At 45.3% G+C, this 24,185-nt stretch overlaps 1 protein-coding gene and 1 long non-coding RNA gene across 2 annotated transcripts in view; both read left to right on the top strand.

Moving 5' to 3' along the window:
- The window catches only part of LOC139057612 (uncharacterized), a 62,900-nt gene extending 50,563 nt beyond the window's left edge, over window positions 1-12,337 (top strand). The window contains exon 3 of the long non-coding RNA XR_011512938.1: window positions 12,310-12,337. This is a non-coding gene — a long non-coding RNA (uncharacterized lncRNA). The remainder of the gene's footprint in view (window positions 1-12,309) is intronic.
- LOC139057611 (NLR family CARD domain-containing protein 3-like) overlaps window positions 12,338-24,185 on the top strand; it is a 123,030-nt gene continuing 111,182 nt past the window's right edge. Inside the window, exon 1 of the mRNA XM_070536145.1 lies at window positions 12,338-12,465. The gene's annotated coding sequence lies outside the window, so the exon portion shown is untranslated. The remainder of the gene's footprint in view (window positions 12,466-24,185) is intronic.

Raw genomic sequence — 24,185 nt, 5'->3', positions numbered from 1 at the left:
TTATGTGTTCTAGTAGTTTACAACAAGTAGATAATAACGAGATTGGTCTATAATTGGAAATTGATTGCCTAATGCCAGATTTGTGTATCGGTACAACTTGAGCAACTTTCCAGACACGGGGAACAGTTTGCGATTCTACAGATTTTTGAAATATGATAGTGAGATACCGCGCACAGTATTCTGAGTATCTTTTTAAAAACGTGTTTGGAATGTTATCTGGTCCAGCACTTTTACTAGTATCAATATTTAACAAGAGGGCGTGAACTCTGCTAATCGTTAACTGAAGTTTTGGAAAACATGCTGAAGCACTATCACAGTGAAACTTAGGGATAATGCCGTTATCTTCAACAAAAACCGATTTAAAATATCTATTGAACGCTTCAGAGATCATAACAGCATTTGAACACGACTGTCTTTTGATGACCATAGAAGTTGAGTTGGGCACAGGAGGAACAATTGTTTTCCAGAATTTGGATGGGTTGTCTTTTAGGAATGTTGTTAGAGTGTTGTTATAGTAGTAGTCTCTAGCGTGCTGCATTTTAGTCTTAAGAGTTTGTCTAAGCGATGTTAGCACTGAGTTTTCTCGGACATTCCGAGTGCGAGAGCCACGGCGGAAGCGCTTTATCCGGCGAATCAACTGAATAATCTCTCTAGTGTACCAAGGGTGTTTCGAGTTATGCTTTACACATTTTTTGGTACAAAATTAGCTACGCACTCTTTGACAATTTTCTGAAACATTTCAACTAACAAGTCAACACTTAAGGCATCACTCGAAAACATAAACTCATCAAAGTGTGATGCAAGCGAGGCGACGATAGAATTGTCGTCAGCTCGAGAAAAGTCATGGACAGTACTATACGTTGGTTTATTGGGCTCTAGAGCAATATCTAGGTGCACAATTACCGCCTTGTGATCGGAGATGCCCTCCACAACGTCACATTCGCTACACAGGAGCCCATCACTAAGCAAGACCAAATCCAAAATAGCAGATTCTCGGGTGCACGAGCTAACGACCTGTGTTAAATCATACGACACAGCAAGATTGATTAGAGCATCGCAGATCGGTCGATCACGTCCAGTAGAAGAAAGAGAACGCCAGTCAATGTAGGGGGCATTAAAATCGCCACATAATATTAACTGGCTTTTCTGTAGCCTGTTCACTGCAATATAATCCGAGACAGCGTGGATAGAATTGACATCATTTGGCGGTCGGTATACAGCGCCAATCACAGTAGTAAAGCCGCTAGCTAAGGTCAATCTTGCACCAAACCGATTCGCTGTCATGAAGCTTCGGCAGCAAAACGTATTTAATATCTTTAGAAATAAAAAGTGCTACGCCACCACCACGACCAACAGTCCTGTCATTTCTCAACACTGAGTAACCAGGTGGCAAAAATTCATTCTCAGAAATGGAGTCATTTAGCCAAGTCTCAGTAACACATATTATTGATGGTTTGTGACATTCTACAAGCCAGTTGAAACAAACATATTTGTTAACCAAGCTGCGCGCATTAAAGTTCAGAAGTGTCAGTTTCCTTTTATGTGGAAGTCAGTTGGTATTCCTGGGAGCGGTGTAATCAGCCGCCCTAACAACGCACTTTCTGGCGTCGCTCCACTCGTATCGAACACTGTCGATAATCAGGTGCTCTTGTTGTAACGGTACCTTCTTTGCAACTTTTCTGAGTTCCATTGAATTCTGCCATAGGCTTCTGCGCACCTGTCGCACGCGTGCAGAAAAGTCTTCACTGACGTAAATGTTCGAACCCTTCAGTTTGCGTGCGTTAGCTAAGATATCTATTTTAGTTCGAAAATCCAACAGTTTGATAATTATTGGTCTATCTTTACCTGTCCTTTTTTGCCCAAGTCTGTGGCAACGCTCGATGTTATCACACGTTACGTCAAGCTTTGACGTTAGCATGCTTAGTACTGAAGTAAGAACTGCCTCAGGTGTCTCATTCAGTGTTTCAGATAAACCATGAATAACCAAGTTATTCCGTCGCGACCGATTTTCAAGGTCGTCATTCTTACGCTCCAGCTTTTGGATCATATCTGAGAGACCAGAAACAGTATTTTCTAGTTCCTGCACGCGCTCACCGACATCTTTGGCCTTGGCGACAAATGACTCTAGTTTAGAGAGACGATCATCGAAACAGGCAATTTTAGAGGTTAGTGCAGATATTTCGTAGCTTGTGCGAGCCTGTCCTGACAGCAATTCGGCGAACATTTTTTCAGTGACGGGACCCGGCTTAGTTTCTATGTCTCCTGAAAGAATCAACAGGCCTTTCAACATGTGCACAAGAGATACCACTTTTCGGGAAAAAGAACGTGGGAGGGTCCGGCAGCAGCAACAAGAAGCGATCATCATTTCTATAACATTTACAACCATACCAATTGCATACCTGTAAGTAGAAGTAGGCAAATTTGCAGCGCATGTTTGCGATGCTGCCACCAGACCCACTGAAGTGGAACCGCAGAGGCGTTCATCCTTTATCCTGTTGCGAGCCCGTAGATGTCGCCGAGGTGCCGGAGCATGCGCAGTACCGCCAGGTTAGTGCTGGCCAGCAGGGGAGGAAGCAGTCCACGCCGGCTGACACGTTTGCGTTTAGTGCCTTCATTGGCAATGGACTCGTGAAGCTTCCTGAGCAAGCGTCGCCCGTCCGGTGGGGCAGACCGACGAGCCGGTAATCCGAAGGATCACAACATTGAAGATTGTGGAAAAAGGTACTTGCAGCAATCTGTAACTAGAAGTAGGCAAATTTGCAGCGCATGTTTGCGATGCTGCCACCGGACCCACATTGTTCTGCACCTCGGGTGAAGAAGAGGTGGACCTGCTCATCTCCATGAAACTGACTGGCGAACAGATGCCATCGTATAATGTCGCAGTGAATGCTTTTGAAAAGTATTTTCTGTCCTGCAATAATTTCATACGAGCGAGCGAGATTCAAATCTCGGAAATGAGAGCCACATGAAAGCGCCGATGCGTTCGTTACTGAGCGTTTTGCAGAAAACTACGACTATATACGCAACTCTCAAAGACGAATTGATTCGGGATAGGCTCGTGGTTGGCTTGCATGACGAGAAAGTCAGTGAGAAGCTGCAGCTTGACGCAGAACTCACTCTGTAGAAAGCGATTATACAGCTGCCCGCAATTCAGAGGCCGCGAAACCTGAACGCAAAGAACTGCACTCCATTTAACAGCCGGCTCTTTGCGTAGAAGTGCGCGGCTAGGCCAGCAGTAAAGCCCACCGCAAGGTAAAAAAAGGCCCTTTCAGGTCGTCGTGCCCACGACGCGAAATGAAGCTGTAAGATGAACGCTGCACGTGGTGTGGCAGCGTGCGCGACCACACGAAGGCACAGTGCCCTACGGCGAACAAGACACGTAACCATTGTGGGACGAAAGGCCACTACGATTCCGCGCGCCTGTTGAAGCCCAAAGGTGAAACCTCAGGCTCAGAAAACCAATAAGTTGTCTATAACTACATTTAGTGCACCCACATCCACCGTTACCCACTTGTGCAGATGCTGAAAAGGATGCTTAACATGGATGTCATCCAGAAAGTAGAGCGAACAACCCAATAGTGTTTTCCGATGGTCGTCGGAAGGAAAAAGAACGAGCTTCACATCTGCGTTGATATGCCCAGCTCATTCAGCAGATAATTCATGATCGCTTGCTTATGGCGACGAGTGTCTCGCAAAACTGGCGTGTGTAACAGTGTTTAACCGCCTAGTTGGATACACGAGCAGGATACTGGCACGTTCTATTGCCCAAAAATTGTCGCGAATACACAACTCTCATCAGACCTATCGCAAGGTTTTATTTCTGGAGACTATTATTCGGAAATTCCACGGCAGCAGAGTTCTACCAACGCGACATGCTCCGAGCGCTGGAAGGACTAGCCGACGTGAGTTTTCTGCAAGAACACAGCATTCTGTCAAACGACAATTGAAGACCCGGATGCTAATCTACGGCGTGGGCTAAAGAAGCTGGTTGGTACAGCTGTTACCCTGAACATTGGCAAGCACATTTCGTCAAACCGAAGCCGCATTTCTAAGGAATGTGGTATCCACAACAGAAGTCAGTGCCAACACAGGGAAGGTCAAGGCCATGACAAAGCTTGCCTCACCTCTCTTGTCCGGTACAACTCAAGAGCAATTCATGTTTTGCCCTTGCAGCCACTGGTGTCACTGTGTCAACATGACGTCGCGGCCGACCGCCTTCGCGCCGCAGTCGTGAAAGGAAACAAAAACCGCATTCATCCGTGCTTACGGACTTTTGCGAAATGGGCTCCTCCACTCCTCGCGTCCAATTATCGGCGTCGTCAGTGAGACCGTGCTCTCTCAAGGTGCCTCCAGCAGTGTCGCGCAACATGCCCACCTAAAGAGGCCGTGAAACACATTGGGCGATTATCCAGCTTCCTCCACTCAGAAAGGTGGCGGCATCGGGAGTAAGAGCTCCTTTCTCGAAGAGACTTGCGGAATGTGGTTGGTGTTTCGAACACGAATAGATCAGACAGAGGGTAGTTCCAAATCAGCGACCTTCTGTGGAACCACAGCTTGAACGAAAGAAATCATACCCTTGTTGGCAGTCGAGACAATGGAGCTGGTGACATTACTTCTATTTCACGATGAACGATGCTTGTCAATGTGTCAGAAGCCGGCGATAGTGGGTGAGGACTCAGCAATGTACACAGGATGCTGAACCGTCTTTTCTTTTTCACACAGCTTCTTGCCTGCCTCGGTCATCCGGTCCCACACGAGCATTCCGTGCAGAATTCGTTTTCTTATCTGGCAGCTGCCGCATCTTCGACTACCACAGTACATGCGCACATTTCGGATCCCTTGTGCAAAAGAACGCTTGTATCACCAGCGAATGGTAATCTTGGTTTGCTTGTCAACCTGTCTGCCAAAAACCTGATGAACAAAAATGGACATGACGTTCACGTTTGTGACGTCAGCCACGAGCCTTTGTGTATAAAGGCGCCGGCAGCACATTCCTTTTTCAGTGGGCATGGCAGCAGCAACGTACGCGTGATAGACGCGATACGAAGAGCGCGTGGCGGCCGGCACTGCTTTCTGGCGCAATAAGTGCTGGAAGACACGCCACACCAAACCAACCACCCGTGGAAACGATGGCAGCACCCGGATCTCCAGTGGTGGGCCTCGCGCCCAATTTACGCTGCTTTGCATTAGTGATTCCATACGTTCGATTTCAGCTACAACTATGAGAATACCACGAGAATTGCGTATTCCTCAGGGAAAAGCTGCCTACCGCGAGCGTCAGTGAGAGTTGGCTCGTTAATGGACTCGTCATCGTAGGGCCGACGTCTTGCTGCGCGCCAGAGACGCATAGTTTAAACGGCAGTGCTGGGAGGCCGATCCCGAAGTGCGCGCGGGATACGTGGGAAAGAATGGTAAAATATTTGCAATATAGACTGCTCGTGAAGTTTGACTTGCATGATGTAACACTCGGTGCCAGTAACACCACATACCGAGGTGATGCCACCCTCTTTTTAAGAAGAAAGGATCACCTCCGGCGCCGCACACGTGCTCTCGTACCTCCGTGTGCGGTAACTCTCCCGCGGTGGTCTTACCCGTGAGAGGAGGCTGTGCTTCAGAGGATACGCGTCGGGGTTGCCCTCACTCCTGTCATGACTCGGAAGTGGCAGCGCTTTCACCAGTTATATCCACGCCCTAGGCGTCCGGTCTGCAAGTCACGCAGTGCCGAAGCCGACATGCCCCACATGCTGTGAGTTTGCCCTGCCTTGAAACTGACCATGCTCCGGCACCTCGCAGCAGCGGGACTTTCGCCGCATAATCCTAGCGACTGCACTGCTGGGACGCAGGGTCCGCATTATCGATCCCTCCTGAACTTCAATAGATCCACAAATCTTTTTTTATTCATTTACTCATAATTTTATTCATTATTCATTCGCCCGCACCCTATAAGCCTGTATGCCCTGAGGCATTAACCCTCACAAAAAAAAAAAAAACTAGCACCGCTTCGCTCTTCGACCATCTTCACGAAGTGGAAGGGGCGGTGACTTTTACTTATGTCCTATTGCACTAAATTGCTTCAGCGATGTCTTTTTAATCGGGGCTATTGGACTAAATGCAGGCCCTCGCAATACTGCCAACAGTACGCGTCCTGGAAGTAACCTGAACCCCAATCAAACGAATGTCGCAGGAACAGGTTCTCTGAATGTTGATTGCTCTGCAGATAGCGTCATACTTTACATGCTGATATATTTGCGAGGCTAATTGCTGACCAGGAACAAATGTCTTTTGATATTAAGTTACTCGGACAGCCTGTTAATTCGCCTCTCGAGGCGCTGGAATCTTGTGTGAATGCCATTGAATCTGCTCTGTCAGTAAAGCGTTGTGGGCAAATGGGAAATTGAACGTGTACTTTGACTGAGAAAGTTAACACTACCGTCTGAAGCATAAATGCTAAAGACAGCAGTTTCAGGATCACTTTACTGACACAGTTGGTTAGCTCGTTTTGAGCGTTGATTATTTCGAAAATAGTCGCGTAGAAATAAAGTGGTCTGGCATGGATTACCTGAAGTACAAGACTAAAACGACGACGTACTACTTTCGAGTGTATCCTTGTGGTTATCGGATGTGCTTAAAATGCAGTTCGCTAGCATTGAAAGATTTCACTATATAATACTGCATTGACCATTTTGTTCCTGTTAAAACGCAGTAAACAATAACTTGGATAAAGTATGGATGATAAGATATACTTTACTCTTGTTGCGACGTGTCAATAACTACGGCGCTCAGAGCTGAGTTGTGATCCCGCTAAATCAGCAATGTTCAACGAAGTTAAGGAGGAACTGCGAGCTAAACTTTAATCGGCCAAGGACTTCCATTTCAGAGTAACACTGCCTCGGCTTTTAAACAGCAATTCCAAAAAAATTGGCAATCCATTATACCTTGTCCAACTGATAATACCACTTTAGGTATTATAGGTGTTGCCTGCAGAACTAATGCACGTCCTGTGTTCATTAACTTCCTGGATTTGAATGAGAAAATACAGGTACTCAGGAATTCAAGCACAAAGACACTTGCTAAAGCATTCGGCAGGATTTTTCTAACCGAATATGTAAGCATCTATGGGATGCTACCACATGCTTTCGTTACACTGGGCCTTCTGTAAGGATACGCTTTGATAATAGGTTCGTCGATAACGTATGCTATAACTGGCATAAATACACCAATGATCTTGTCGAAGCATTCAACCGCAGGTCAGGCGCTGCCGCACACAATCCCGCCCATAAAACTAGATGAAATTATCTTACTTCACATAGTAACCTACAAGTTCTGAAAGTCAATGCCACGAACTTGCTTAACAAATTTAGTCACTTTTTCACACTCATTACTTGTCACGATGCTTGTATTATAGGCGTCACAGGGACGTGGCTACACGGTGATATATATGATGAAATAGCACCACCTGATGTCAACTTTGTTAGAGTTGACAGGCAACACGGCCGAGGAGGTGGTGCAGTCCTTTTCCTGAAATGTGACCATTATGTAATCCAAGCTCTGATCAAACTAGGGTCTGCTTGGCGTAAGGTATACCTTGAAAATAGATCAGTAATAATTGGCATCCTATATTGCTGCCCCGTTCACCTCATGGCGGCTTATCTAGTCTGAATATGTTTTCGCACGAGTGCAACATCCTATCTTCACACATACTGCTTATGGGGCATTTTAATGCTCCAGGTATATCAATGGTCGTCATTAGCCCTGCCTCGTCATGAGTTTCGCTCATCGAAGGAGTTTTCGGGAGCTGTCACAGTCGACTGGTCTTAAACAACAGCCAGCCTACCAGAAGTGAAGACCTTCTAGATCTAGACTTTCTCAGCCAATGCCTCGTGGAAGGCAGTTTTGAATGCGCAGTGACTAAAGATATTTGCGATTTCGGGTAGTTGCAGGTTGTATTGCTTTGCAGGCAAAAAAGCCACACATTTTGCACTCCTCGCTTCCCAACGTTTAATAATGTTTCCATTATTGAAACCCTGAGTGAAAATGTCAATAACTGTTTAAATGAGTGCCGATGATGATGTTAATCATTTAGTTTCTGTTTTCGAAAACCTTATTCCCTCATACATTCACCGTTTTGTCGCTCTTATAACGCAGTAAACCAACACTTAGCTGAAACATGGCTGACGAGAGGTGCTTTGCACTTGTCACGATGTGTCACGAGACCAAGTCGCTCAAAGCTGAGTAGTGATCCGGCTAAAACTGTAATGTTTAACGAAGTGAAGCAGGAACTTCGAGGTAAACTCAAATCGGGCAAAGATTTATATTTCAGAGTTATATTTCCTCAGCTTCTAAAAACCAATTTCCAAGAAATTTTTGCAGTCTATCTTGCCTTGCGCAAATTATATTACTACTTTTGTAATTATTGGGAAGCCTTCTAGTAACTCCAATAAAACCGCATGTGCCTTCAACTAATATTTTCAATTCGTTTCGATTTAAGACCACCTGAAACTCCCTGCTTTTCAATATTATATAGCTTCAACAATTAGTGACCTCTCTGTATTACTGTAAACTCGACAGTAAAAGGTCCTGTGGTCCTGGCGGCATTTGTAATGCTTTCATTGTTATTTACTTCCTTTGGTATAATAGTTATCTCTCTGTTATGTTTAACAAATCATTAGCAACTGCCCTTGTTCCTTCTTCGTGGCGACGTGTTAAATGTCTGGTTTTTCACAAATCTGGCAATAAGATGATGACAACTAGCTACTGACCAATCTGCCTAACCTGTAATTCTGGCACACTACTCGAACATATAGTTTACAATATATCGTAGATTGCCTAGAATCCATTAACGTACTGATTGATTGCCAGCATGGTTTTCGTCGCGGTGTTTGCACCCGTAACTCATCTGGTTGAATTCATGCATGACATTGCTAAAGCACAAGACCATGGTGCACAGGTTGACGAAATTTTCATAGATCTGTCCACAGCGTCCGACACTGTGGTTCAGCATAATCTACTAGTTAAACTCAGCCTCATCCTAAATAATCCTAACTGCGCAGACTGGATTGCCAGTTTTCTGTCCGACTGTTCCCATTTTGCACGCTACAATACTTCTGACCCGCCTATTGATCATGTCTCCTCTGGCGCCCCGCAGGTGCATTGCCCGGTCCAATTCTGTTGCTATTTTACATAACTGACTTGCCACAAAACATAATTAACATGCGTCTCTATGCTGATGATTGCATCCTCTACCGCAATATTAACTCCCCTCAAGATGATACTGCTCTTAATTAGCATTCTTACACTTCTACTGATAGTGTAACACCTGGCAGATGAGTGTGAACTTCACGAAAGCCGTTTCATTCACATTCACTAGGCTTTTAACTGCTTCGTTTCTCTAGTACTTTTTCAGTGACTCCTTTCGTACCAAGAATACCCGAATATAAGTAATACGAACTCTTATTCAACCACAACTTAACTTGGAGCAAGCCTGCTGAAGTAATATATACTAATTCATCGAAAACATCGGCCATCTCCAACGCTCCCTTCGTGTGACTCCTCAAGAAAGCAAACTGGTAGCATACAAAACACTAATCTACCCTATCTTTCAATATGCATATATAGTTTGGAACCCTCTTGATAAAAAAATGATATTAGCAAGATTGAGTCCTTACAAACGAAATCTGTTCGTTTTATCTACTGTCGCTACGACAGGGATTTTTCACCTTCCTCTAACCTCACAGTGGAATACTCTCTTGACTCGTTTCGGCATCAGCCTGGGTGCGTGACACACAAGAGGCTGTGGCGCCCTCTTTTGACTAGTTTTGGTACCTACACCTAAGATACAAAAACATCAAGACGGCTTGGATTCGGAAATACACGTCCCTAGACACGAAATACAGCGAAAATTCAAAACAACACGACACCAAGACGGAGGCAGATTGGCGCAAGGCAGTCATCAAGGAAATCAATGAGGCTGAAAAAACGATCTGGCGCACGACAGTGGCAAAAAAGCAAAGCCTGGCACTATATTACCACCACAAGCCGGAACCATGCCCATCACCAGACTACCGAGGAGATAGAGGCAGCGCCCTGCTGTTTCAAGCCCGCACTGGCGCTCTCCTCACAAACCAACGCCGACACGAACTATTCGGCGTGGATCCGACGTGCCGCTTGTGCGGTGCACCAGAAGAAACCCTTCTTCACGTGCTACAACAATGTCCTAGACTTCCCGCAGTTCCCCGGCCGTGCCCCCTGGCTGAGAGCCTGGCGCTGACTGGTCTCACCGAGGAGGACCGAACTGCACGCGTCGAGACTACGAAGATCCGGCTAGAACAGTGGGAACGACTGAGCAGGCGAGCCGAATAGGTGAAGGAAACCCGCAGACAGACATCGCCCGGCTAGAGCCGCCCAGTCACAGCGAGTGGCCGCTGATGCCGACCACCTCAGCTACAAGAGCTCCTAAGAGAAACGGCAAACGAGGTAGCGACGCAGCTGGGACGCACTGACTTGAACCGGTATGGCTGGCGGATTGGATTGTTGTCGCTTTGGTGAAATCCGAGGCGACTGGAGCCTAGAATACAACAAACCGGACCAGCCAGACGGACTCGCAGACAGTGACAGTGACAAACCTGTGTTTTATGTTCTTTCTCTCCTTTCTTTCTTTCCTTCTTGTCCTCTGAACATCTCCTGTGGCGTTGACAAACGCCTGGCCTGAGTCAAAAGGGATCAGGACCACTTACTTACTTACTTACTTACCAGCCTAGGTGCTGTGGCGCCCGCTCCTGACTAGTTTCGGTACCAGCTTAGGTGCTGTGGCGCCCTGTCCTGACTAGTTTCGGTATCACCCTAGGTGCTGTGGCTCCTGACTGATGCTGTGGCTCTTGATTCGTTTCGGCATCAGCCTAGGTGCGTGACGCCCAAGACGCTGTGGCGCCCTCTCTTGACTAGTTACGGTATCGGCCTTGGTGCGCGACACCCAAGGACATTGGACGGACGATTTCCCGGATTCTGAAGTACTCCGCACTTAAAATGTGGCGCAAGAAACCTACATTTACAAATATTTACCAGAAACGCGAGTAGCCCAGGCGTAAGAACCGCCAAGACGGCGAAGACCAACCTCTACCTCTTATTCATCGGCGCCGGCTTAATGCTGCAGTCGTCTTCTCGCCCGCGGAAATTTGTTTATTTATTTATTTACAAGTACCTTACAGCCTTCGAGACGGCTTTGTGCTAAGGGGCAAATACAGTAACACATTCGTATAGGAATAGCGGAGAAAAAGCGGAAAATTATTACGATATTGCACATACAGCATGAAGACCAATAACAAAAAACAATAACATAACATACGAGCATTATAAATGTTTTTGCATGTATACAGTAATAGATACTGTAAGAAATGCAACAAATTAGAAGAACGCAAGACATGTTTGATTGTTGAAACGGCATACTGATTAATTATGAGATTGTGAAATGCCCTATGTATCAATTGGAAAGCGATGTTATTTGGGAGAGCGTTTCCTAAACGGACCGCACGGGGTAAAAGCTGAAAAATTGAAAGCGCGTGTGTTGCTGTAAATTCAAGTGTGGCTGAACTGATTGTTCAGTCGTTGTGACATCGAGGATCGTTTCTTCAGGTTGGATAAGGATAGGCCAACTATGTGAATGAATCTATAGAACAATAATAGAAGGGAAATATCGCGGTGAGTGGTTAGTGGATGCAACGAAAGTTCGACTTCTATTTGGGTTGCATTTGGCTGGTTACGATAACGTTTTCAAATGAAACGGCTCGCTCTATTCCGGATGTTCTCCAGGAGTTCGATAACGTATTTTGATGAAGTAACGATATACAAGAGGCGTGCTCAATTTGCAGCCGTAGAAAAGTTATTTAAGCTAGTTTTCGTAGGGGTGAAGGCGCAGTTAGGTTGCGGCTCAGAAATCCTAATGGGCTGGAGGCGTTAGCTGAAATAAAGGTGATGTGACGAAGTGATAATATATATATATATATATATATATATATATATATATATATATATATATATATATATATATATATATATATATATATATATATATATATATATGACTTTTCTTATTTGGCCTCTAACACAGTTGACCACAACACTGGATATAAGTACTTAGGAGTGCTCCTTGCAGAAAGACTTTCATGGATTAATCGCGTTACCTAACTAACGCCTCCAGATCATTAGGATTTCTGCGCCGAAACTTAAGATCTGCGCCTTCACCAGACCTATCTGCATAGGTATATGCGGCGATACTACCCCACACACATACAACACATCTGCATACTGACGCAGGTGGCAACCTCTTTGCGGTGAAGATGCGTAAAGCCGGCTACAAGACGATGCTGGACCCTTTCCAGAAGCATTTCGGAACCCGCATGGGTGGCCTGCTCTTCCTGCCGGCGCTCTGTGGCGAGGTGTTCTGGTCAGCCGCCATCTTAGCCGCCTTGGGTGAGCGATAAATTGCGCGTTGGGTAACATGGACGGTCGGGCGCATGCCGAGACGGAACTCTTACGTAGAGGGAAGGGGAAGTCATATGACAACGTTCTAGCCTCATGTTTGCAGACGTCGTAAGACTAGTGACTAATCATTAATGATTATGATGACACTTGCGTACAGTGTAATCTATTGGTAAAAAGGGACATGATCATATCCCGTGTGGATGTTTCCCGTTAGCGTTGTACAATTGCACTGCTTTGCTGCAGATGCCTTGTGGCTGGCGGTGGCACCTTCCTACGCGGCTGTGTAGTGCATTGGCGCTTATTCATCCAGAATTTGCATCTAGCTCCTGCAAACTAACAATCACAAATTGTAGTTTTACCTTTAACAGGGAACCGCAGTCTACATGGTTACTCCGCACTATTGCAATTCTTAATGATATATTTTTAATGCTTTCTTTTTGAAACCGGTCGTTCGGCAGTTTCGTGTGCAGTACCACGCTCAGTATCATTGGGATATTTGTCTGTTGAAGATAGTGCTGTCGATAATAAAACATTCGGGAGGAATCACGTTTCACATTCTTAACTGGGAGTGTCCAGAACACATTTCCGACATGTGTATTGTTACGGGGAGATTATAATTAACAAAACACTTTTAAACATACTGTTAGTATGACAGCACCCGCACAGGGTGTGCGCCAAGACAGTGTCATCATCTTCACCGTGACACAAATCGCCCGACACACGAACCCCGACAGCAAATGCAGCGTCCTGGTTCATTCTACGGTAGATATCACGCAGTGGAGTACGTCTTGAGGCGGGAAACGTTTGCACTTTCAGCTGAATGGATTTCTATGGTTATGACATGCTCAAACTACGATTTGTCTATGAGGCTATGAAGCTATGAGGCATTGTGTATCGGGGGATAATGTATTAATATTGGCCACTAAAGGACAGTTAACGTGCTCCTAATGGAAGGACAAGGACATTTGTGCATTTGGCCTCCATCGAAATGAGAGCCCGCGTTTGAGTTTGCGACCGCGTAATCAGCAGCGCAGTACCATAGCCGCTATACCACTGCGGCGGGCGCAATTTCAGCTGCCGGTTCCGCAGATTCTGTGGAAGCCAGGAAGAAGAGTTCATATGTCACGTCCATGCCTTGCACAAGCAATTCGTGACACAGCAAATTGGTAAAATATGGTATCGCCCTGTTTTGCCTCCGTTTCGCCATAACAAAATCTTGTCAGCACTGCTTGCTGGATGCGGCTATGGATCAAGTCACCAGGCTAACCATGGCTGGTTATCCTGAACACATATTCAGGCTCACAGCGAAAAACAGGCGAAATTGTTAAAAAGCAGAGAAAGGGCTAGCGATCGAAGTGACATTGGTCATCGCAAAAGGCCAGCACTTATTGCTTATATACATAGGCTGGCACATGGCCTAAACAACGTCGGGAATCGTTATGGTTTCAAGAATTATTTCTATTTCCAAATAAATTATCCACTCTGTGCCAGTCTGTGTAAGCACGAGCAAAAGTGTCAGATTTAGTTGCGCACAATTCATGTAAAGCACAGACCTGAATTCGTGACTTGCTGCAATAATGTTGCGTACGAGATTACCTTGTCATGTGGCTCTTGTTACATCCGCCAAACGGGCAGGTGTATAAACAAAAGGTTGCAAGAACATTCTTACAGAATGAAGAACGCTGGTCTATTACATTTGAGCACCCATTGCACAGCTTGCAGTTGCAAGGCCATTTTTGAACGCACAAGTGTAATCTGGACAAACAAAAATGAAAAATACCCGCCTCATTTGAGAGGCCAACCTAATCAATAAATGTGGTGACAGGTGCGTAAGGCAGGCGTCACTCGCAATACAGAAGGAAAACTATTTTTAGAAGCATCTAATCGGGCAGGTTCACGTTGCAGCTCGGCCTCCTCTTTATAGAATTTGTCGAGCGATCAAATACATTGATAATAGCTGCATGTGATGACCCTAATATGGGGCAAAGGTTCGTGTACTCAATGGTTCGGTTCGTTCTCTAAGGCGGAGCCTCCGAGAACCCAATTGAGGACAAAGCCGTTGGTTTGAACACACACACAAAGACTTTTAATCAAACTAAAAAGAGGCATAAAGCAAATAGAAGGAAATAGCAAGCATGCCTAAAATAAACACTCAAGCAGACATTGCGGCAAGGAACACACATAGGGCTAGCATGAGGTTAACGAGTGCGTGAGTCCGGGCTTGCAACGAGGGCAGTCTCGACGCTGCAACACGGCGACAAGCTGGCGAAAGGAGTGGCGCCGGTCTCACCATAGGGCGCGGCGTAAGCTGACCGACCGGGCGACCGGAGCGCGCCAGCTCTGGCTAGGCGAGGTAAAACGCGCGGCTTGGTGGCACGAGCAGACGGCGGCGGGGTTCTGGCCGGGTAGCTGGGTGTAGAGCTCGGGCCCGTAGCCCAACTGCTCTCGTCTCGCCCTCGGGCGCAGAAGCTCGAACGCCGGCCTAAGGCAGCAAGCGGCACGACAGACGGGGTGGCGTTTTGGACGGGCAGCTGGCGTAGAACTCGGGCCCGTAGCCCGACTGTTCTCGTCCTGCGCACTGGCGCAGAAGCTCACCGGCGTTGACGAGGTGACGACACGCTCGGGTAGACGGGCGACGCACAGGAACAGGTTGGCAGGAGGCGCCGGTCGGGTGAAGTCCTGGTGGGCTCGGGTCCGGAACCCGACGGCCCGTCTTCAACGCCCGCTCCGGTCGTTGACCGCCTCCTGCCGTCGCTTCCTGGGACTCTCCTGGCGTCTCCCCTGCGTCTCCTCTGCGTCTCCTTGCGTGTCCCTTCCGTTCTGCCAGCGCACCACGCTTTTTCTTCTGGTCTCGCCGATTTCGCATTCTCGGATTGGCTGCCTGACGCCCCGTGGTCTTTTCTATTTGGTTGCTTTTCTTCTTTTTGTTGTTTTTCATGCGCTGCGCGTTCTCGCACCGGACGCTTTTCGGCGTCGTTGTCTTCGTTCTTCCACCTCGGCGCGCGTGCACTCAGCGTCGTCTGCTCCTGACCTTCCCGACCACCGCACCATGTCGCGCACCACACATCACACTGAATTACCACTGCCAAAAAATGCTACAAACGAATTATTGAACGCTACGCACTCTCAAGACAAGTAAAATATGTATTTTTTCATAAACGAATATACAAGCATGTCTCCAAAAATTGTGCCCGAAATAGCTGATATCAATGCTTCCATGTTTTCTGCCTTTTTAATAGGTAAAGGACGTATCACACGAAATTTGGAACTATATCAGTTGGAAACCAACAAAGCAGTGCATGCCACTTATATGAAAAATGCAAGGCCATGTATTGAGCAAGTTGATGGCAAATATTTTAGTGCAGCTTTGCTAACCTCCCTGTCTTTCTCTCATTTGCATTTCTCTCTCTGTCATTGAAGAACCTTGTTTACATTTTTCGTACATAAGCAACAACCATGAAAAATCTCAATGACGCTATCCTTTGTTACAATGTATTGCGCAGGAGCAACTGGCACCGGTCGTGTATTGTGAGCAATTGCACCGAAATTATAGTGGCGACAGGAAGCACATATAAAAAGCAGGAGTTCTGCAAAATTTACGAGGGCGAGACAAATGAAAGTGAGCCACTACGAATATAATACAGATGGGGTACTTTATTCAAAGGTAGTCTCCATGAGCATTTAGGCACTTGTCCCACTGACTAACCTGTCGCGTGATTCCCGTATGATAAAAACTCCTTGGGTTGCTGTTTCAAAAAATTTACAACTCACTTTTTCACGTCATCGTCTGACACGAATCTAATTCCCTTGACCTGCTCTTTTTTTTCAAATGCACCAAAATGTGTAAGTTGCAAGGTGACAGGTCTGGGCTGTATGGAGGGCGTTGCAGCGTTTTTCATTTGAACCTTGCCAGTTTTGTATTAAACAAATCACCAAAGGGGGGACGGGCATTGTCGTGGATCAAGATGACCCCATTCCTCAATTCTCGATGTCATTTGTTTTTTATTGCGACATGCAGCCGATCCGACGTTTCGCAATATCGTGAGCGATTATTAGACTCTCCAGGTTTAGGAAATTTGATCAATAATGGCCCCTGACGATAAAAAAAAAGTCAACAACACATTTCCGGCAGAAATGACTGCCTTTGCTTTCCTTTCGGTGGTGAATTCAAATGTTTCCACTGTAAGTTTTGTCGTCCTGCTTCAGGCTAGTAGTAGCGGCACCATGTTTTGTCCCCGGTCACAATTGCAGACAAAAAAGTCGTCACCTTCATTGTTATGCTGGATTAGATGAGTCAAGGCAGGGCCAAACCTGTCGTTCTTGTGGTGGTGGTTCAAAGTGCTGGCCGTCCATCGCGCACACAAGAGCCGATAACGGAGATGTTCATGAATTATGGCGTGACCCGAACTTATCCTCCGTTCTTGTCTAGTCAGCCTTTGCAGTCGTGCTGGGCGTGAAAGCACGGTGGCTATGGCCCGGTCTCGGATCGTCTTTGCAACTTTCACGTCCTTATTTGAACCGTTTGTTACAATGGTTCACAGTGGCCAATTAAATGCAATGTTCAACGTACACGGCAGCCATACAGCGACTAATTTCTTTATGGGAAAGATCTTCAGCTGTCGAAATCTTCACGACACAATGCTGTTCAATTTTTTGAGAGTCTAATACGTCCCGCAGCCATGTTCAACCCACGGTATGAGAGCATTACAGACCCTTTATCGTCACACCTGCGTGTCACTTTTGTGAATGAGAGATGCCTCAGTGCTTCGCGCATACTTCGCACATAATGAACTGAACCATTCTTGCGTGGGGTATTTTGGTTCACTCTCATTTGACTCGCCCTCGTACATTAGAAATCCGAAGATAGACTGGAATATACAAATGCGAAGATACAGCTTCGTAAAGGGCAAGAAAGTGTCACTGGAAACAAAGTTCACTGCGCGTATATACAAAACTTCGCAAGAAGATATCTAAATATATGTGTAAGTCTTTAATAAATGCGCTAATTTAAGAAAAAGTTACTTTATGTATTGCGTCAAACAAGGCAAATAAAAATGTTGCGCATCCACAAATTCACAGACCACAGAACCCTTTCTCTCTACTCCCCCTAGTGTATCGTGCAAGACAGGAAGCCGGGCACTATCTCCTCGCTTTTCTCCCTTGCGCACACATAACTGAGCCACCATCGTGGGCTCACCCGTGCCACGCCCCCCCCCCCCCCTATACTTTCACTCGCACATACGGCACGCAGCGCGCGGTCACCATGTTATCACCCTTGGATTTTATACGGAACGTGAGGGTGACAGCGACGGCAAGAACGCGCCTGGAGTGTCTACATAACTAATATGTGTCTATAGTGTCTATATAACTAACTAGTAGCAGTAATATAATCAAGGTATCTGGCAACTGAAGCGTCCCGCGGCCCACTACTTTCCGCAGAAGAAGAACAAGTACCAAAATCGAACTTTCACCATGCGAGAATTTGCTGCGCCTCAAGAATGTATGTTATTCTTTTGTGGGGCCGGTGCACGGAAATGAAAAAAAGCGGTAGGGAAAGCATGTCGGCCACAATGGAATGCCTACTTTCGGCACCTAATGTGGCTACTGAAGGAATATCGAAGAAAGCGTGAGATGCTTGGTGCACAGTGAACCATACGCATGCTGCTCGGTATCCTACACCGGCGGGACAAAATTTTCCGCAGACGTTGCGCGTAAGCGAACGCGTTGCAATTCGTCGAGTCCCCGAGTGATGGCAGCTAGCGACAACGCGTTGTTTCTTTTTCTTGTCTGCTAGCCAGAAAGCATCCAAACCTCTGCCAGACCAAGATCATCTCGGCCAGAGAAAAATGAACGCACACCGAAGTGCGCCGCGCGGTGGGCGTGGGCAGCGCGAGAAAAACGCATGCGCTCTGGCTGGTTCCAGCAGCCCGCGGGTAGCGAGAAAAAAAATGAATAGAATCAATGTGTCTTCGCGTATAAAAGTCAAAGTATAAAAATAAATGAGAACGTCATTACCCTTGCTGGTTTTTAGTGTCTCGACATGAATGCTTTGACGCAAGTGCAAATAAAATGTTGACATTCTTTTCTGTTACATGACAGCACAAATGAACCACCACAATGCTTCAGCTCATCGGACCTCGCTGCGTGGTTTGTCAAATTTCTGACAGAACGTTGATTTGGCTTGTCTCGTTGTATGGTCCGATGCACGACTTTAGAAAAGTCAATGCACATTTGGCGTGAAATGCAGACACACAGAATAGGACATCTGCTCGCCGTAATTTCGTTGCACAGGTCTAGAAACTCAATCGTGGCTTTATCGCCTGCAGTTTATTATTTGTTTCTGTGTCCCACATGCGTTGCCGGTGGTTTCACATTTTCTTTCGTAAGAAAGGCTTCAGATCTGTGACAGGGGCAGCAGCAGTAGGATTAACAGCATGTGATGCGATTGATGTGGCCATCTGGTCTGCCAGGACATAGCCTCGATTCCCCTACGGCCCGGTACCCAGAATATAATGATATGATGGCTAGCTAGATAAGCTTTACACAGCTCGGAATAGAGCTGAATAAGTACGGGATATTTATGCTTACGGATTGACATCAAGGCTTTCAGGACACTTCGACAGTCTGTATATTCTACTGCTTTTTGGAGTTTTGATTTCTTTATTTACGGTGCAAGAGGGAGTGAAACGAATGAGATAGTTACCTTGCAATGGCACACGGACGCGAGGCATACGCACATTACGACCCGCGCCCACTGGTAACATCAGTGTGAAATTTTGGCTTGTAACGTTATTGGGACTAGCTGTCTGCCGCTCAGGTGTAAAAAAATGGGGTATAAGATTTGCACACGAATCCGGTAATTGACAAATCCGCAGAGTGCAATGAAACTATCTATATTGCTTCCATAGATTCAGGAATATAACTAATATTATTTGTTTCTAATGTTTAGTGTTTTCATATTTTAGTGTTATGCTCATCGCCTCATACTCATGGCAAAAAATCTCGGCCTATATTCGTGAAAAATCTAGCAATATTCATGAGCTAATGGTGATTCTTCAACGCGTAGGCCATCAAGTCTGTCTGGAGATTATCCAGACTGGCTTCAAGAAATGCTGCTATTCAATGAACTCGATGAGAATGAGTACGTTATTTGGGGTGTCGACGATGCCTGCGAACTATGCAATGAGGATTGCTTCTTTGGCAGTCCCAACAAGGATGTAGTTTAAGGCATTGACTACGAAGATTTAGAAACCGAACTTAAGGTAAAGAAAGGGGTGTCATGCTCGCAGTTCATAGTTCTCCTAAAAATAATATGAGTTCAATTTAGTCAATTTATTATTTCTTTACAACGAAATCAATGTGTAGGAGTGAACCCATATACAAGTAAATAGGGCACTTGCATGAGTTTGCAATGAACTACAATAACGGATAAGAAAGTCTGTGGGCAAATATCCCTGAGGACTAAAAACATGCAGAATCTTTTTGCAAACGTGTTTTAAGATTATTATTATTTAAAAAATTATTAGTGGGTTTCCATAACCCTGCACACAGCGACATCTCATTCAGACTGAGTTTCAAAGCAAAATCATCATTAGGTGAAAGTTCACTCAATCCACATTGCTATAACACAACATGGAACAAATTTACCATTTCAGAAATATGACAATACAACACTGTTATACAAAGACAATGTACAGGCTTGCAAGTACACTATAATATGCACACTGTCACATGTCATGGTCTAATTCCTGGAAACGTTTTATCCTCCTCGTATGGTGCCTTCAACCATACATATTCTAGGACCACGTCCTTCCACCTGTAGCAATGTATACAAGCAAACTAAATGCTAGAGAGCTAACACGTTTCATTCTTTTAGCAGGGATTTCCTTGAGCTATTTCTGTGCCTGGTCACACTTCTTCACATTGGCAAACATTTAGGGACTATGTACACACTTCGTGCACTCAATCCTCATTTCGGCTTGCGTTAACGGCCAACAAACCATCACTCTGACAGTCTTTATAAAAACAAGCTTGCCAGCGAGCTGTTCATAACAATGGCGATTTTGCTAATGCCGCTTGGGCATTGCTTAAGTCTGCTTCTCATATAATGCGAGTCTTGACACGCTGCAATGCAGTCGTAATGTGCACATCGGAATTGGCTGATAACAAAATCGAAATATAAGGACTTTACGAAATTTATGTGTTTAACTTTTTTTGTGGTGTGGTTTGCGTTGCCATCACAAAATTTTTTGCAGTGAGCCAGCGACAGAGTCACGAAAACGTGATAGTCCAGTAACACATGATTTAATAGTGGCACCATGCTCATATATAGTGGCATCATGCTCCTTTTCTCTCCACTCAAAAACATCCTGTGGACCTCTAGTACGAGCTCAACCGCTGTGACAATCAAGAGTTTTGTTTGTGCGCTTCTTTGCCCAACTCACTTTTTTTTGTTGTTGAAATTGACCTTGAAGATCAGATGGAACCAAAGCATGAATATCAAGTTACTTGCAAAATTGGCCATGTATGGAGAAACAATTCATCAAAAGTTGCAATACGTGCAATGAAATGGCGCCGTGAAGGAAAGGACTGTGTTGAAGGGAGTCCAGTATTTTGGGGGGAAGGCTTTGAAGACCCTAGGACGATGCAAGGTATGGATTTCCCTCCACCTCATGCGAAATGGAAACATTGGTTCTGTACGCTCTCTTGCGTTGCGTGACTGCCGAATGACTGCTAGAATGATGGCAGAAGCACTTATTTTGTGGAAAGTTGTATGTTCACCAGATAATGACATAACGTTTGCAAAAGGAACGTTTGCAACAAAATAATGTCAAAACTGATGATTCATGTGCAAAGGTTTGAGCATGAACACTGTTGCATTCACTGGAAGGATTAAGTTTACAGAATACATTTTGGTAAAGAGTTATCATCAGCAAAGAGAAGAACTTACAACTACACCAAGCTGAAGTGAAAAGGTTAAATAATAAAAGTCATGCTGATTGCGTTTCCATATTGCCATGTTATGGTGCACCTCCAATTTTAATGTTTAGCTCAAACAATCAATGCAGCTTTCGACATGCAGGCCCTGAAGCATCTGAGAAGTTTGTGTGTTAGCAAAAGGACCTTGCAGCCGGAAATATTACAAAGCACCCAAAACAAATGTGTTCACAATGGTCCCATACTTTCCACCCAGCCCATTCAATGCACTGTCTGGTGAACTACCACTACTGAACAGTTTGATGAGTAGACAGTATGAGCAAATGCACTCTTCTGTGGAAATCAGCAAGGGAGGCGGGGGAAGTTTCATGGAAGGGCCGTATTGCGTTATCCACCTGAAAGTAACCTAGAGCTACTAGGAAACCCATTTTTTTACAAATAAAGCTGCACAATTCCAAGAATATTCATCCTGGCCTCGGGATTGAATCTTGGACTACTACCTTTCCAGGACAAATGAATACATTGTTGCGCCAAAAAAAGAAAAAATAAAGAGTTGGGACGGAGAGCAAGGTAAATGTACCTGGTAGCGAAGCTTCCATAGGAGCATATACGTTCAAAACATGGTGGTCCATCGGCGGTGCATGGGGCTTAGCGCCATCTGTATGTGGTGGGAACACTTCCGGCAGAAGAAAAAATAATGTGATGCCATGTCCGTTAAAAGCCGAAGTCACGTCATTTTGTTTTCGAAGGGGCTAAATTTGTTTTGTTGTTCTTCCTTTGGAGCTATATATTCAAATGGCCTACCATTCGACTTGATGGGCGTTTCGAGCTTTCAGCGTGGAAAGCGATGTAGGAAAAGGCCAGCCGTACGGTTGTGGAAATCGCATTCCTGCACAGAACATACTTCCTTTGGAGGCCGACGAAAGCTTTAGGTGTAGAGTGCTGATCCTATTGTTGGATGCCAAGCCCGTCGGCCAGCGCGGTTGCACGAAAACAACTACACAATTATCTGGCGGCCGTAACTCACTACATTTGACTGAACAGATTAAGAAGCAATGAAGCTACCCACGTCACCAAATTCAGACAAACTTTGACAAGCAAGAAAGCACAAACTGTGAGGGGGGCGTATTTCAACAGGTGATACGAGTGCGCCTTTCTACCAATTTCAAGACGTGCATTGCATTGCGAGTGATAGTGGCGTCAACGCCCCCTGTAGCGATGGGCGCTCAAAAGAAATTCATTTATTATTAATGATACAATTAAACTTGTATTTTCTTCACTCGTCAAGAATGTATAAAATTGTCTGGGAATTTTATTTTCGTTGAATGAATCTAACTGCGTCTCGTTTGAATTAAAAAACGCGTTTTTCTTTCCCAATGTTTGTTCCCTCCAAGCAGCTGACGGGTCACTACGAGTTAAATTTTGGGGGGCGCATTATAGAAAATACGAAGTTCGTAAAATTTTTAGGCGTATGGTTTAACGAAAACCTGTATTGGTCCATTCATGTGGAGACCCTCAGAGCCGACATTCGTAGAGCGACGGGAATGATTAACAGGTTAAAGCATCTTATTCCAATGAATTTAAAGAAACAGCTATATTACACACTAATACACTCTCGTCTACACTATTCCCTTCTGGTCTGGGGAACTACTACCAAAACTAACCTTATGTCACTATATAGGCTGCAAAAAAGAGCCGTAAGGGCAGTTTGTAACCTACCTGTTCTTGCACACACTAAACCGTTTTTTGATAAGCTTGGCATACTCCATATAGATCGCCTATTTTTGCACAAGCTATCGCTCGAGGCGTTCCGTCTCCGTCAAGCTGATCACATACAATTTAATCAGACCTTCGCCACCAAAGAAACTCCGTATAATCTCAGACATGACCCAATCTCTATACCGCTTACTCGCACGAACTACGGGAAACAGGCATTACATTTTCAAATATCAACCTTACTAAACAATAATCCCACTATCCTGGAACAATTACAAACCTTGAAATCAAGCTTGAGGTTCAAGAAATCTGTTAAAACGTATTTTCTTCACTACTTTATTGTATAACTTCCTTATGTACCACAATATCATTGTTTTGTTTTCCTTGTTAACATGTACTGATTGAGATTCGAATTGTTAGTCGCTTTTGATATGTTATCATATTTCGAAAATTATAACTTGTTGTGCTGTTGTTTGCTTCAGAGTGTCAACATGCTTTGGGTGCTGCAGCCTTTGTCAGGCAAGAATACTGCCTTTTGCTGCAACACCTGAGACAGCTGTATGTCTCAAACAACAAATAAATGAAATGAAATGAAAAGCATGGCATGCTCCGGCGCTCGAGCAGATAGTGTTCCTGTATATGCGCCCTGCGGGACCATATACAGCGCCGCTTCCAAGCCTTTGCGAGCCTGCGCCGTTTAGCTTCAATGCTTGGCCACACTGCGCCATGTTCTTACTAATGGTGGTATGACCTTGGACACTAGCGCAAGACATGGACAGCAGCAGCAGCAGTTTAAAAGACGAGAGAAGAGGCAAAGAAATCTTAGTTTTAAAGTGATCGCTCAAAACAACAATGCCCACACCACATGAGAGGGATGCAAACACTATGGACACGCATTACGAGCAAAAGATTTTCATGGTCCCAAAGGACATGGAAAATGCGTCGATACAGATGCCTTTCGGCCGCCATTGCATAAAGTAGCTCATCAGCATATATGTACCTAATCCATCAGAAAATCTGTGCAATGGCGGCCTAATGCAACGTAACACCACGTC

Source organism: Dermacentor albipictus, chromosome 3, assembly GCF_038994185.2.
Source record: "Dermacentor albipictus isolate Rhodes 1998 colony chromosome 3, USDA_Dalb.pri_finalv2, whole genome shotgun sequence".
Classification (NCBI taxonomy): domain Eukaryota; kingdom Metazoa; phylum Arthropoda; class Arachnida; order Ixodida; family Ixodidae; genus Dermacentor; species Dermacentor albipictus.
The sequence above is the reverse complement of the archived record's forward strand: the minus strand, read 5'-3'. Positions and strand labels throughout refer to the sequence as shown.